This window comes from Haematobia irritans, chromosome 2 (assembly GCF_050003625.1).
Source record: "Haematobia irritans isolate KBUSLIRL chromosome 2, ASM5000362v1, whole genome shotgun sequence".
NCBI lineage: Eukaryota > Metazoa > Arthropoda > Insecta > Diptera > Muscidae > Haematobia > Haematobia irritans.
In genome coordinates this window covers 165,926,874-165,940,120 of record NC_134398.1, presented here as the reverse complement: position 1 = coordinate 165,940,120, position 13,247 = coordinate 165,926,874, and the positions used below count along the sequence as shown (strand labels likewise).

The following is a 13,247-nucleotide window of genomic DNA, read 5'->3' as shown; positions in this document are numbered from 1 at the left end:
TTATATTTCTATAGAAAATTTTATAAAATTTTTATTTCTATAGAAAATTTTAGAAAAATTTTATTTCTATAAAAAATTTTCTATTCTATAGAAATTTTTATACTTCTATAGAAAAATTTATAAAAAATTTATTTCTTTACAAAGTTTTATAAAAATTTTAGTTCTATAGAACATTTTGTCAAAATTTTATTTTTGTAGAAAATTTTGTCACAATTTTATTTTTGTAGAAAATTTTGTCAAAATTTTATTTCTACTGAAAATTTTGTCAAAATTTTATTTCCATAGAAAATTTTGTCAAAATTTTATTTCTATAGAAAATTTTTTAAAAATTTTATTTCTATACAAAATTTTATTTCTGTAGAAAATTTTGTAAAAATTTTATTTCTATAGAAAATTTTGTCAAAATTTTATTTATATAGAAAATTTTGTCAAAATTTTATTTCTATAGAAAATTTTGTCAAAATTTTATTTCTATAGAAATCTTTGTCAATTTTTTTTTAAATTTTGTCAAAATTTTATTTCTGTAGAAAAAATTATCAAAGTTACATTTCTAAAGAAAAATCCTGAAGTACCTCCTATTTTCCCCTTCACCTAAGAGGTACTTCCGAGTTTTTCTATAGAAATATAATTTTTTAAAATCTACCAAAACATTGCAGTGAATTTTATTTCTGTACAAAATTTTGTTAAAATGTTATTTCTATAGAAAATTTTGTGAAAATTTTATTTCTATAGAAAATTTTGTCAAAATTTTATGTCTATAGAAAATTTTGCAAAATTGTATGTCTATAGAAAATTTTGTCAAAATTTTATTTCTATAGAAAATTTTGTCAAAATTTTATTTCTATAGAAAATTTTATAAATATTTTATTTCTATAAAAAATTTTATATTCTATAGAAATTTTTATATTTCTATAGAAAATTTTATTTCTATACAAAGTTTTATAAAAATTTTAGTTCTATAGAAAATCTTGTCAAAATTTTATTTCTATAAAAAGTTTTGTCAAAATTTTATTTTTGTAGAGAATTTTGTCAAAAGTTTTATTTCTACTGAAAATTTTGTCAAAATTTTATTTCTATAAAAAATTTTGTCAAAACTTTATATATAGAAAATTGCCAAAATTTTATTTCATAGAAAATTTTGTCAAAATTTTATTTCTATACAAAGTTTTATAAAAATTTTATGAGTATAGAAAATTTTTTAAAAATTTTATTTCTGTACAAAATTTTATTAAAATTTTATTTCTATAGAAAATTTTGTCATACTTTTATTTCTTTAGAAAATTTTGTCACAATTTTATTTCTATAGAAAATTTTGTCAAAATTTTATTTTTAGAGAAAATTTTGTCAAAATTTTATTCCTATAGAAAATTTTGTCAAAATTTTAGTTCTATAGAAAATTTTGTCAAAATTTTAGTTCTATAGAAAATTTTGTCAAATTTTGTCAAAGATTTATTTCTCTACAAAATTTTATAAAAATGTGATTTCTATAGAAAATTTTGTCAAAATTTTATTTATATAGAAAATTTTGTCAAAATTTTATTTCTATAGAAATCTTTGTCAAAAGTTTATTCCTTTACAAATTTTTGTCAAAATGTTATTTCTATAGAAAATTTTATCAAAGTTATATTTCTATAGAAAAATCCTGAAGTACCTCCTAGTTTCCCCTTCAACTAAGAGGTACTTCAGAATTCTTCTATAGAAATATTATTTTGTAAAATCTACCAAAACGTCAAGAATTCTACCAATCTACCAAACAGTAAAAAATCTACCATTTTTGGTAGGTTAGATTAGGTTAGGTATAGTGACAGCCCGATATTTTAGGGTCACTTATACTATTCAGTCCATTGTGATACCACAGTGGTGAATTTTCCTCTTATCACTGAGTGCTGCCGGATTCTATGTTAAACCGAGTCCGAACGGCGTTTCACATTGCAGTGAAACCATTTAGAGAAGATTTGAAACACTCAGAAATGTCACTAGCATTACTGAGGTTGGATAATCCATCGCTATAAATTTTTTTTGGTGTTTGATCGGAACTGGCTTTGAACGCACGACCCTGTGTATGCAAAGCGGGCATGCCAACCATTGCAGCACGGTGGCTCCTATGTCAACCGCGGCCGACTCCAACTCTTTCGTACTTTATTTTCATATTCCCATGACTTTCTTTAAAGTGTTAATCGTACTTGCCATATTCCCGCATAAAGTTTGTTTTAATTATCTTTCAAAACGTTAAGTGTTGACCAACATTTCCCAAAGCGAAAGGGTTGTTATGCAGACATCATTGAAAACAAATATAAATTAAAATAACAGTAACAAAAAAAATGAAGAACAACAAAACTACAGGTATGACTTCAATTCAAAAGCAACAACATACAATGTACATACAGCAGAAACAAAAACAACCACAACAAAAGGGTAGTGAATGAATAAAAGGGTTTCCACATACAAAGCCAAACTCAAGAACTGTGCGTACAATAACAACAACAGACCTAATACACAGCACAGCATTATAGAGACTAACAACAACACTTAAAACAAACACAAAAAAAAAAAAACAATGACAACAACGCCAACGATGACAACAACAATAAAAGGAGTTTGGCCATAGTAACTCCCTTCCCAGCATCATTTAACAGGTTTCCTTTTAGTTTTGTTGTCGTCATCTGGTTTTAAGTTTAACAGTTATGTTAAATCAAAACAAACAAACAGATAAGGCAACTGCAAAATAATACGAAAATAGTAACAAAAAGGAACTGGAATAAGAAGAAGAAATAATTGTACAAAAAAAAAGAAACAATAAATGAGAACATTTATGTAAAGCTGTAACAAATCTCCATACATTATAAACAGAGTTTTCTATTTCGTTAAGTTTTGGAGAATTGGAGAGAAGAAGAGCATCTTTAATGAAGAAAATTCCTAAGAGAATTCTCTGTTATTGCTATCGAATATTAACATTACCAGAGAGTTTGAGGAAAACTTACTTAACCGGTTTTAGGTAATTTTACGTTTACAAATGCTGCTAAGCATTTTGTCCAGCTTCGTGTATGAAGATTAAGAGAGAGAGATAGAGAGAGAGCAGCATCGTTAAATAACATCATTATTAGCATTTTCTATACAAACATACACACACGAACTAATCTTATATCCACATTTCTCTCTCTCTCTCTCAGACCTACAAGCAGCATTGTCTCTTTGCTATGTGTTTGGCCAACACAACTTGAATCGGGCCGTTAGCACAGGTTCCTGTGTGTAAACTCAATGCTCTGCAATTTAGTTCTCAATTGTTGTGCTCGCAAAGCGAACGTGTGCGTTTTTCGTATTGACGGCGTCGTCAACGATACTCCTCAAACCAAACAAACCAATAATTGGTAGTAGTTCAAGAATTAAATCTCATAGTTTTTCCCATTTTGGAGTGTGTGATTTTTTTTCGTTGAAGCGACGAACGGGAAATATACAAGCAAATTGAAAATTAGTTTTCCCTAATTTAAAATTGTTTTGCAAAAAAATAAAACGAAACGGTAAAACGGAAACGAAAACAAATTTTAAAGTAAAATCGTAAAATAAGTGGTGGTTTTCCTATTGTAGTGAAAAATAAGTGAACAACAACACCAACAAACAAACAAACAAAAAAGGAAAATTCAAATTGGAATAATTGAAAGGTTAATTACGCAGATTCATGCATACATTCACATATACACCAGGTCAAAAAGAGAATAAAGAATAAAAGCAAGAAAAATAACAAAAAAAAAAAAGGAAAAATAGGGATGTTTAATAAACAAAAAACAAGAAACACACACAGTTTTGTGAATTTTTTTTTAAATAAAATTAAATAGCCTTCCACAAAAACACGTCTCCTTAAAATTTCCATCTTAATGAGATTTTTTTTCGGTTACCTTACGTTTTTTCTCACGTCCCCCAACTTCCTTTCTAATATGGACCACACCCGCCGCGCTCCTGTATAACTTGGTACATTTTTGCGATGGTTCCCCATAACCTACCATTCAACCATCTATCCGCTCTTATAAGAAACATACCAAAATACACAACACGAAAAATTAACCATCAGGAGGCAGTAGAAGCAGCAGCTGCAGCATCAGCTATAGCCAAAGCAGAGTTAGTAGCAGAGTAGCAGCCAAAGCAGCATCTATAGGCCAGCATTAACAGCCATCATCAATGGCATAACACAGAATAACAGCCAGCACATACCACATACAAGACAGGACAAAATAGTAGCATATCCACAGAACAGAACTGCTCCACTAACATAAGCAATTCTCTGTGTAGTATTGCTGGCAGATCAAAATCATGACCCAGCCATTTATACTGGTACACAAATAGAGCCCATGTGGATATAAACCAATAAAATCATAACTATGGGTTGTCTAGGGCCAGATTTTTTTACCCTCTATTCGAGGAAAGGGTCGGTTGATGTTATTTTGTAAATGGGTTATGAGACTAGAAGTTAAGCATTCTTAATATCGATGAATATCTCGAAACAGCTGATTTCACATGTCATTCATTTAATTTTTTGAGCGAGTGAGCCAGGGAAAGAGAGAGAGTCATAAGATTCTCTTTTAAATGAAAGAACTCTCCCAATTGATATTCTTACCTTCCAGTTGTAGGCTTTTCAAATTTTACAGGTTATGAAAGCGATTTGTAATCTACAAATTGTATAACTTTTGCACTTGGAGATCGTATAATTATGGAATGTGCACAATATTGGATTTTGTAAATTCTAATAGAGTGAGAATTTTTTTTAAGGTAAAAAGAATTTTGTATCATAAATATCGACTTAGATGTAAATATTTTTCAACAAGAATTTGTAATTATTTCCGCAAAAAAAACTTTAGTCGAAATATGTTAGGAATAACCATTGACACAGGCCTAAAATAGGAACGTTCTGTCGTCTGAATATCATGTATTTTATTTTTAAATTTTTAAAAAAAATTGCACTACGGTTACTCTAGATTAGGACGAGTCAGCTTGATATCCTGAGCAGAACTTTACAGACCATGAGTCGTAGTCAAAGGATTTTATTAGAATCGAGCAAAATTTGCTCAACCCAAGGCCCAGATGTTCATATTTTAATGTATGCTCTTAAATGGCTTTGCAAAAGGGGTACTTTTTTCATTCAAAAATTACTAACAGAAGTCTAATATATACTTTTTCAAAATTCTTCACAAAAAAAAAAATAATTCCTGTTCCAAAGAATTTGCCTTTACACTAATAATTTTTGGTATTGATTCCGAGTTAAAGAACCAGCTAAATATACTAAACATGAATTTATGTCACAATTATCTTTTGAATTTGAGTTTTACGCACTTGATATTGGGTGACAAGTTTTAATCCTTTGACTACTGATGTCCACTTAGGATGACAACAAACTCTCCCTCATTGTATTTTCGCCCAAATGATAATGTCTTTTCAAAGTTATTGCTAATTCATAATATTGTGATGTATACATGACCCAAAAGCTATGACAGTGTCCTTCGTATTTTGCAATCAATTTCGAGAATGTTGCACCTTTTCTCCCATTCAAAATCGCCATTAAGTTCGATTTTTTTCTCCATGTTATTTTAAAGTAGATGTTTTAGTCTAAATAAGATATAAAAATTTCCCATATTGTTGAGCACTAAAATGCACTTGAGCACCAGAGATATTTGGTCACCATTCAAGAATCAAGTTATCCGATCAAACCTATATAGTTACGTTTTTTACTAAATGCTGCTGGACGATTTCAATATTAGCATAGATTTTTTGCCAGTTCACCTCAGTTCAATTAAACTTTCTTTTATGTTAAGGTACTTATTTTAAAATCGCCTTCATTGTTTATCTACCATATGTCAAAGAAAAACAACTTTCAATCAGAGAAATGTCTCTTCTATGCCCTGCAAAACTTGCATTCTTATTTTAAGGACTTGAAATCTTTGTCCGCAGGACAATAATATTTTCTTTCGGAAAAGCAGTAGGATAGTAGTTCATCCTTGTTTACATCGTTGGGGTATTAAAATGATTTTGTTCACATTATAGTTTGCGAAGGTCGCGTGCACGTTGCGAAAATGAATAAAAAAAGTTCCATATTTTGAAGCTTTAATTAAATAATGGATTCGGATTTTTTTTTTTTTTTTTGTAATTGGTGTTTATGTAGAATTTTTTTTTAGGTTTATTTGTGGTGGTTTAACCTTGATCCAGCGTAGATGCAATTTGAAATATCTACAGTCTCATCTTCTCCAAATACCTTAAATTTGCGGTACATCAATCATGATATTTTTAAAGCATGATATTTTTAAATTTAGAGACATGGCTTTCAATTGTTTTTTTTTACATTGAGAAATTGTCGACTTTTTAATAATAAAACCGTTCAATTCCAAGTCGACTTTTAGATTAATTCACCGATGACAGCCAACATAAAAGTTCAATTAGTCGATTTAGTTGGATTTTCAAGAAAACCAAAAGTAGACAATTGCAATTGGAAGACTACAAAATATAGGAAAACAATAGATTAATCAGATATTGGCTTTTGTTTGATAATGTTGACCGCCCTTGACCTGGTTTATCTTCAAAGCGTTCTCCTTCCTCTCTATATACCTTTCGCAAAATCTTATGAAAGCTTTCGTTGTTATGTTGATTCGAAACATTTCGTACTTACGGTTGAGAATTTTACGAAATTACACAAAAAAAGTGTCATTCGAAATGAAAAGTGGCACACTTATTTAAAAAGTAGCATAACCAGTGACACACATTTTTTATAAAGAATTAAATAGGTTTTTTTTTAGTTTTTTTTTAACACAATATTTCAATAGTTGTGATAATCGCAAAACTATGCGATAATCAGAAATATTGAAATATACAGATCGTTACAGAATCACCTCCTGGGTCGATATACTTTTAATTAAATTTAAATTTTATCACAAGTTTATCGAAAATTAATCCTTGAAATTTACAGTGCAGGTGAATAGGGCGGTTTAACATCTATAGAAAGTTTTCTTTGCATAATTTTAGGCAGTACACATATCTGTTTGAAAACGCTATAGTATTAGAACAAATATTTTTGTCCAATGTACTATCGATTTCACAAGATTTGCAAAGAAATGAATAAAACAGTGGCTCAACACTGCGAAAGGTGGCACAAAAGTGTAATCGCTTAAAAAAGTGGCATATTTGCACTAAAGTGGCACAACAGAACAAATTTTCTTCGTGTGTGTTTAAGACCATCATTGCACTTTTTATCGAATTTATCGAAACTCATTCATAATATAGATGTTAATTTTACGGTTCCAAAATTGGACAAATCCCCCGGTTAGTAAAAGTTTTGTTCGAGGTCAGATATTTTGTCGTCACAGTAAATTATAGCAAGATATAAAGATAAATGTACAATTGCATAAGTCATTTTATACAAAGTGTGATGGGTTCAATCACAATTTCGACCAAACAAACTTTACGGTTTCAAAAGTGGACAAACCCCCCGGTTAGTAAAAGCTTTGTTCGTGGTCAGATATTTTGTCGTCACATTAAATAATAGTAAGATATAAAGATAAAAGCACAATTACATAACCCTTTTATACAAAGGGTCATGACTTCAATCACAATTTCGACCAAACAACTAAAAGTTTTTCAGTGATGATTTTTCACAGTGATTTAGGACATCAAAAAGAGAACGATCTTAAATTTGTGATGTTCATCACATTTGGGTGGTGCTATAAAAATACTATACAAAATTTTAGAAAAACTTTTATTGAATTTATATAATTATAGGCAAAAAAGTAACATATCATATATGCAATTTCATGCAACAAATGGAAATATTTTGCACTATAAAATTATTTTCACAGAATATAAAAAATATTGTATAATTGGTAAATGTATATTTGATATTATAAAATTAATTGACCAATTTTAAAATTTTACCAATCATAAAGGATTCTGTGAAAATTATTTTATAATGCAAAAAATATTGCCATTATTAAAAGCATATACTACAATGTCGTATAGTGAGGACCATAGCAAAATCTAAAATTCCTGTATTGGCATTTCTGTTGTTTGTTTCGATTTCGAGTTTTCTGCCACGAAAGAAAACTTGAAACACAAACACATTGCCATAGACAGTGAGACCAAAAAGGAATTGCCAATTCATTTTCAGCACACTTCTATCCAGGCATAAAAACAGACACAAACACACCCTTATGCATACAAACGCACGCACACATCCGAAAAGGCTAAGCAGAATTCATGATAATCATCGTCACCTTTTGCAACATTATGAACAACAACAAGAACATCATCATCACAACTGTTTACAGTCGCAACAACAGCCGTAAAGGCAAGCAATAATGAAATCCACCTTCCCACCACCCCATAACTAGAACGTGTATTTATTCAGTCTTCGAACGTCGTCGTAGACATCAGCGTCAATGGTTTCCGTACATAGAACACAACCAATACCATACAAATTTACAGATCACACATAGTTACCACATACATTCACTTTTATCCGTTATCCATTTGGTAGCTTGGCACAGGCAGCAGCAGCAAGTAAACCGCCTCCTGTAAAAAAGGCAAATTGAAGGCAGCATTGATACCATTTAGTAAAGAGACTCTCTCAAACAAGTGTATTCGACCATCCGAATATTAAGCACAAAACCTGACATTTTGCCATACAGACAGGCGCCTTATGTGTCAAACATTAGTGTTAACTCTATTAAAGTAAAAGGGCAACAAAATCGTTCAGGCACAAGTATTTGCAAATACAAAGAATAATGATGACAGGCAAATAACAAAAGAGATAACTAAGGATAAGAGAATTAGAGGCACATTCTCTTTCGCTCTCGCTGTATTTCAAATTGAAACCAATTTCCACCAAACACATTTTGTCTGCCTTTAAAGCATTTGGCATTACCAGAAAGGGCAGAAAATGTCAATAAATTGAGAGATGTTTTGTTTTTCTCTCTTCCTTTCTATTCATGACACTGAGACTCTCCCTCTGCGAAAAAATTCATTGTAGATGTCAAAATTTCAAGGAATATTGAATATGGTATTTGCCTCTGTTGTTACGGTTTTGCTATGAATGGCAAATAAGTCTGTAAAATCTATGCTCGTCTGTAAGGTGTGTGTGTGTGTTTGATGTAAGGATTTTTCCTTGAATTTTATGCAGCTCCCTGGGCTATGGCCCAAACCCACCCCAATTTTCATAATGTAGCGGTGAATTATTTGACATTTTGAACAGCTGATATTCTATTGTTGTACAAGGTTGCATATGCAAGGATCAAGTTATACTGAATGATATTTCATTAAATGATTTTTATTTTGGAATAAAAACACCAAATTCTAGAAACAACTCAAACATTACATTGGCATCACGGCCGGGAAATTACTTTGGGAGAGGATTTGACGGATTAAATAAAAATTTTTGAAATTATTTATCATATTCGGAATTACAAATCGCAAGAATTATGTTTTCTTATAAAGAAAACAAATTGAGATATTACAGGTCTTAAATAAAATTTGGACCTGAATATCGGAACAAACCCATATGAATAAAGTCTTGAGCCCTTAAATAACCATGATTTTCGCCCTATCGGTTCAGATCAAATATTGTTATCATAATCAAACGGTTGACTCATCGATTTATTTTTTTGAAAATGTGGAAAAAAAGTTACCTTCAGCGATTATAAAAAAAGTTTACGTCAGTCTTTGTTACATTCGATTTCTCAATGAATTTTCAGCTTAAAAAGCTATCTAACACTACATCTTCAATACTACCTTTCGTTAAAATTCGATTATCAAAATTTTGGTTACTAGTAAAAGGAAGATAGTCGATCTTTACTAACATTAATAACCGATTAGTTGAAAACGATTTTCGATTTTTGGTATCCCTATCAATTTGCAAGAATAACTATGAAATAGTTCTATATCGTCATCTCATTTGTCAAGAGGTAAAATTGGGAAATTTTTGTACATAGGGATAATATGGAAAACAGTCCCTTGAACATTAATATCTATGTCTTAGAAATATCATCTAACAATTTCATCGAACTTGTACAAAAATTGGTCTGAAACCGTAGGTAGGCTTAGATTGAGAAGATTACTCGTATTAGCCTACATACAATTATACGAGTATTCGGCTAGATGTGCTCTCTAACTTATTCTTTTTCTTTTAAAAGTTTAAAATTTCTCCATAATATAACCAACACTTGTTGTAATCACCATATAGCATTCAATAATGCAAATTGGTACAGATTTGGGATTTTGCCAGGGCTATTCATGTTCGAAGATGGGTTCTTTTGGTGCATTCAATATCACTCAATAAAGTTTTATCGGTCATTATTTGGATTTGAAGTTGCACCGATATTGAGCATATAAATAGTTTTCAACGTAGTCCCCTTTCAGCTTAAATTTTCTAACCCGAAGGTCACCTCTCCAGTGGCATCCGAATGAACTGAAGTATTTAAGTGAGCCTGAACTAATGGGCTGCAACTATACCTAACCTAACATAACCCGTCTGAAAATAAACGTTTTCGCCTGGCCTAAAAAATGAGTCTCCTTACACATAAGTATATAAATCAGAAATAATACTTTTTTTCCGAAACGAAATGGTAGACCATCGAAGTTTTTGTTTATTGGTAAACTTACCCGTTTAAAGGCGAATAAATCTTTGTTGTGTGAAAGACGTGGCTATTTTTGTCCCCAACGAACTTTATTTAATCTGAACAAATAACTCTTATAACAAAAGAAACCGAGTCGGGTTTTCCTCTATCTTTAATGTATGATATTGAATTCATATTTTGAATCTACCATTCGCTGTAACACTTATTCTCTTTGAAAAACTTCAAGTCCTGAAACATTTTAGTTAGGATCAACCCTTAGACGGTAGCACATATACCCCTCTTGGACAATCACAAAAGACTGTATAGTCTATGTAAACCTGAAAATAAATCGAGCTTGCAATTTAATCTAACCAAATATTTCTAGGTCATATCTATGAAAATTTATATGATAAAATGGAACGTGGTAGGTCATATGGTAGGGTCCTAAGCACGGTTTCCACAGTTGGTTGAAATCTACTAAAAATGGTAGATTTTTTACTGTTTGAGTCTCCAACTAAGAGGAACTTTAATTTTCAAATTTTGGGAAAATTTTCTATAGAAATACAAATTTTTAGAAAATTTTCTATAGGAATAAAATTTTGAGAAAAATTTATATAATTAAAATGTTGACAAAATTTTCTATAGAAATAAAATTTTGACAAAATCTTCTATAGAAATAAAATTTTGACAAAATTTTCTATAAAAATAAAATTTTGACAAAATTTTCTATAGAAATAAAATTTTGACAAATTTTTCAAAAAAATAAAATTTTGACAAAATTTTCTATAGAAATAAAATTTTAACAAAATTTTCTATAGAAATAAAATTTTGACAGCATTTTCTATAGAAATAAAATTTTGACAAAATTGTCTATAGAAATAAAATTTTGGCAAAATTTTCTAAAGAAATAAAATTTTGACAAAATTTTCTATAGAAATAAAATGTTGACAAAATTTTCTATAGAAATAAAATTTTTACAAAATTTTCTATAGAAATAAAATTTTTATAAAATTTTCTATAGAAATAAAATTTTGACAAAATTTTCTATAGAAATAAAATTTTTATAAAATTTTCTATAGAAATAAAATTTTGACAACATTTTCTATAGAAATAAAATTTTGACAACATTTTCTATAAAAATAAAATTTTGACAAAATTTTCTATAGAAATAAAATTTTGACAAAATTTTCTATAGAAATAAAATTTTGACAAATTTTTCAAAAAAATAAAATTTTGACAAAATTTTCTATAGAAATAAAATTGTGACAAAATTTTCTCCAGAAATAAAATTTTGACAAAATTTTCTATAGAAATAAAATTTTGACAAAATTTTCTATAGAAATAAAATTTTGACAAAATTTTCTATGGAAATAAAATTTTGACAAAATTTTCTATAGAAATAAAATTTTGACAAATTTTTCTATAGAAATAAAAATTTACAACAATTTCTATACAAATAAAATTTTGACTAAATTTTCTATAGAAATTAAATTTTTACAAAATTTTCTATAGAAGAAAAAAAATAACAATAATTTCTATAGAAATAGATCTTTAGGGAATTCTGTTTGTCTAAAATTTCGTTCTGGAGGAATGTATTTTGCTTTCTTTCTTTGGGTGTTCCAAACAGTATTCTGTGTAAGTTCCTGATGTAATATGTCTATAGGATTTATACAAAATATGGACCCATATCGATCCCAGTTTCAGAATTAGTTTGACGAATACATGGGAGTTTTTGGTATTGGAATCATACCGTTATTTTTTTGGGAGCCACCGTGGTGCAATGGTTCGATTCCAGTCGAAGCTGGAATCGTGGGTTCGATCGAACACCAAAAATTTTTCAGCGGTGGATTATCCCACCTCAGTAATGCTGGTGACATTTCTGAGGGTTTTAAAGCTTCTCTAAATGGTTTCAGTGCAATTTGGAACGCCGTTCGGACTCGGCTATAAAAAGGAGGTCCCTTGTCATTGAGCTTAAGATGGAATCGGGCAGCATTCAGTGATAAGAGAGAAGTTCACCAATGTGGTATCACAAAGGACTGAATAGTCTAAGTGAGCCTGATACATCGGGCTGCCACATAACCTAACCTACCGTTATATTTCAACTGTTGGCTTTAAGCAATCCATTAATGGTGAAAAATAAACGTCTGCTACTTCCAAAAAATAAAGCGGAAGCGGTAGAAAATCATATCGAAAGCAATGTGTTTTGCCTGAACTTGTCATAGGGCGGAATATCTGCTGCCTTGTAAAGGGATCAACACAATTATTAAATATATTTTGAAAATTTCTAGTCGCATTATTTTTATACTTGAAAAAACTTTCATTTACTGAAAAATTTGTAAACAAGTTAAATGTTGTTTCAAAAGAATTTCTTGTAAAGTGAAAATGAAGCCAGTATGTGCTTTGCTGGGTATCTAACGTCACTTGTCACAAAGAAATAATGTCAAAACCAGCTGTAAATTGTCAAATATGCCCATATGCTTATATTCTCATTTCACCAGAATTATCCTACATTTTAAGGAGAGCATTAGGAGTGCTCCAAAATCTAGGGTGTACTATAGGCTTACCACAAGCAAAACCATGTATGTGAAACAAAGAGCAAAAATATGGATTTTGAAAATAACAGCTGCCTCCAAAATTTCGCCTCTATTAAATATTACCTATGGT

At 29.8% G+C, this 13,247-nt stretch overlaps 1 protein-coding gene across 4 annotated transcripts in view; it reads left to right on the top strand.

Annotated features, from left to right (window-relative positions):
• The first annotated feature begins 3,297 nt into the window (after positions 1-3,297).
• Positions 3,298-13,247, top strand: part of tutl (immunoglobulin superfamily member turtle) — a 478,391-nt gene continuing 468,441 nt past the window's right edge. For all 4 annotated transcript variants that reach the window (XM_075296786.1, XM_075296784.1, XM_075296785.1 and 1 more), the window contains exon 1: positions 3,298-3,659. The gene's annotated coding sequence lies outside the window, so the exon portion shown is untranslated. The remainder of the gene's footprint in view (positions 3,660-13,247) is intronic.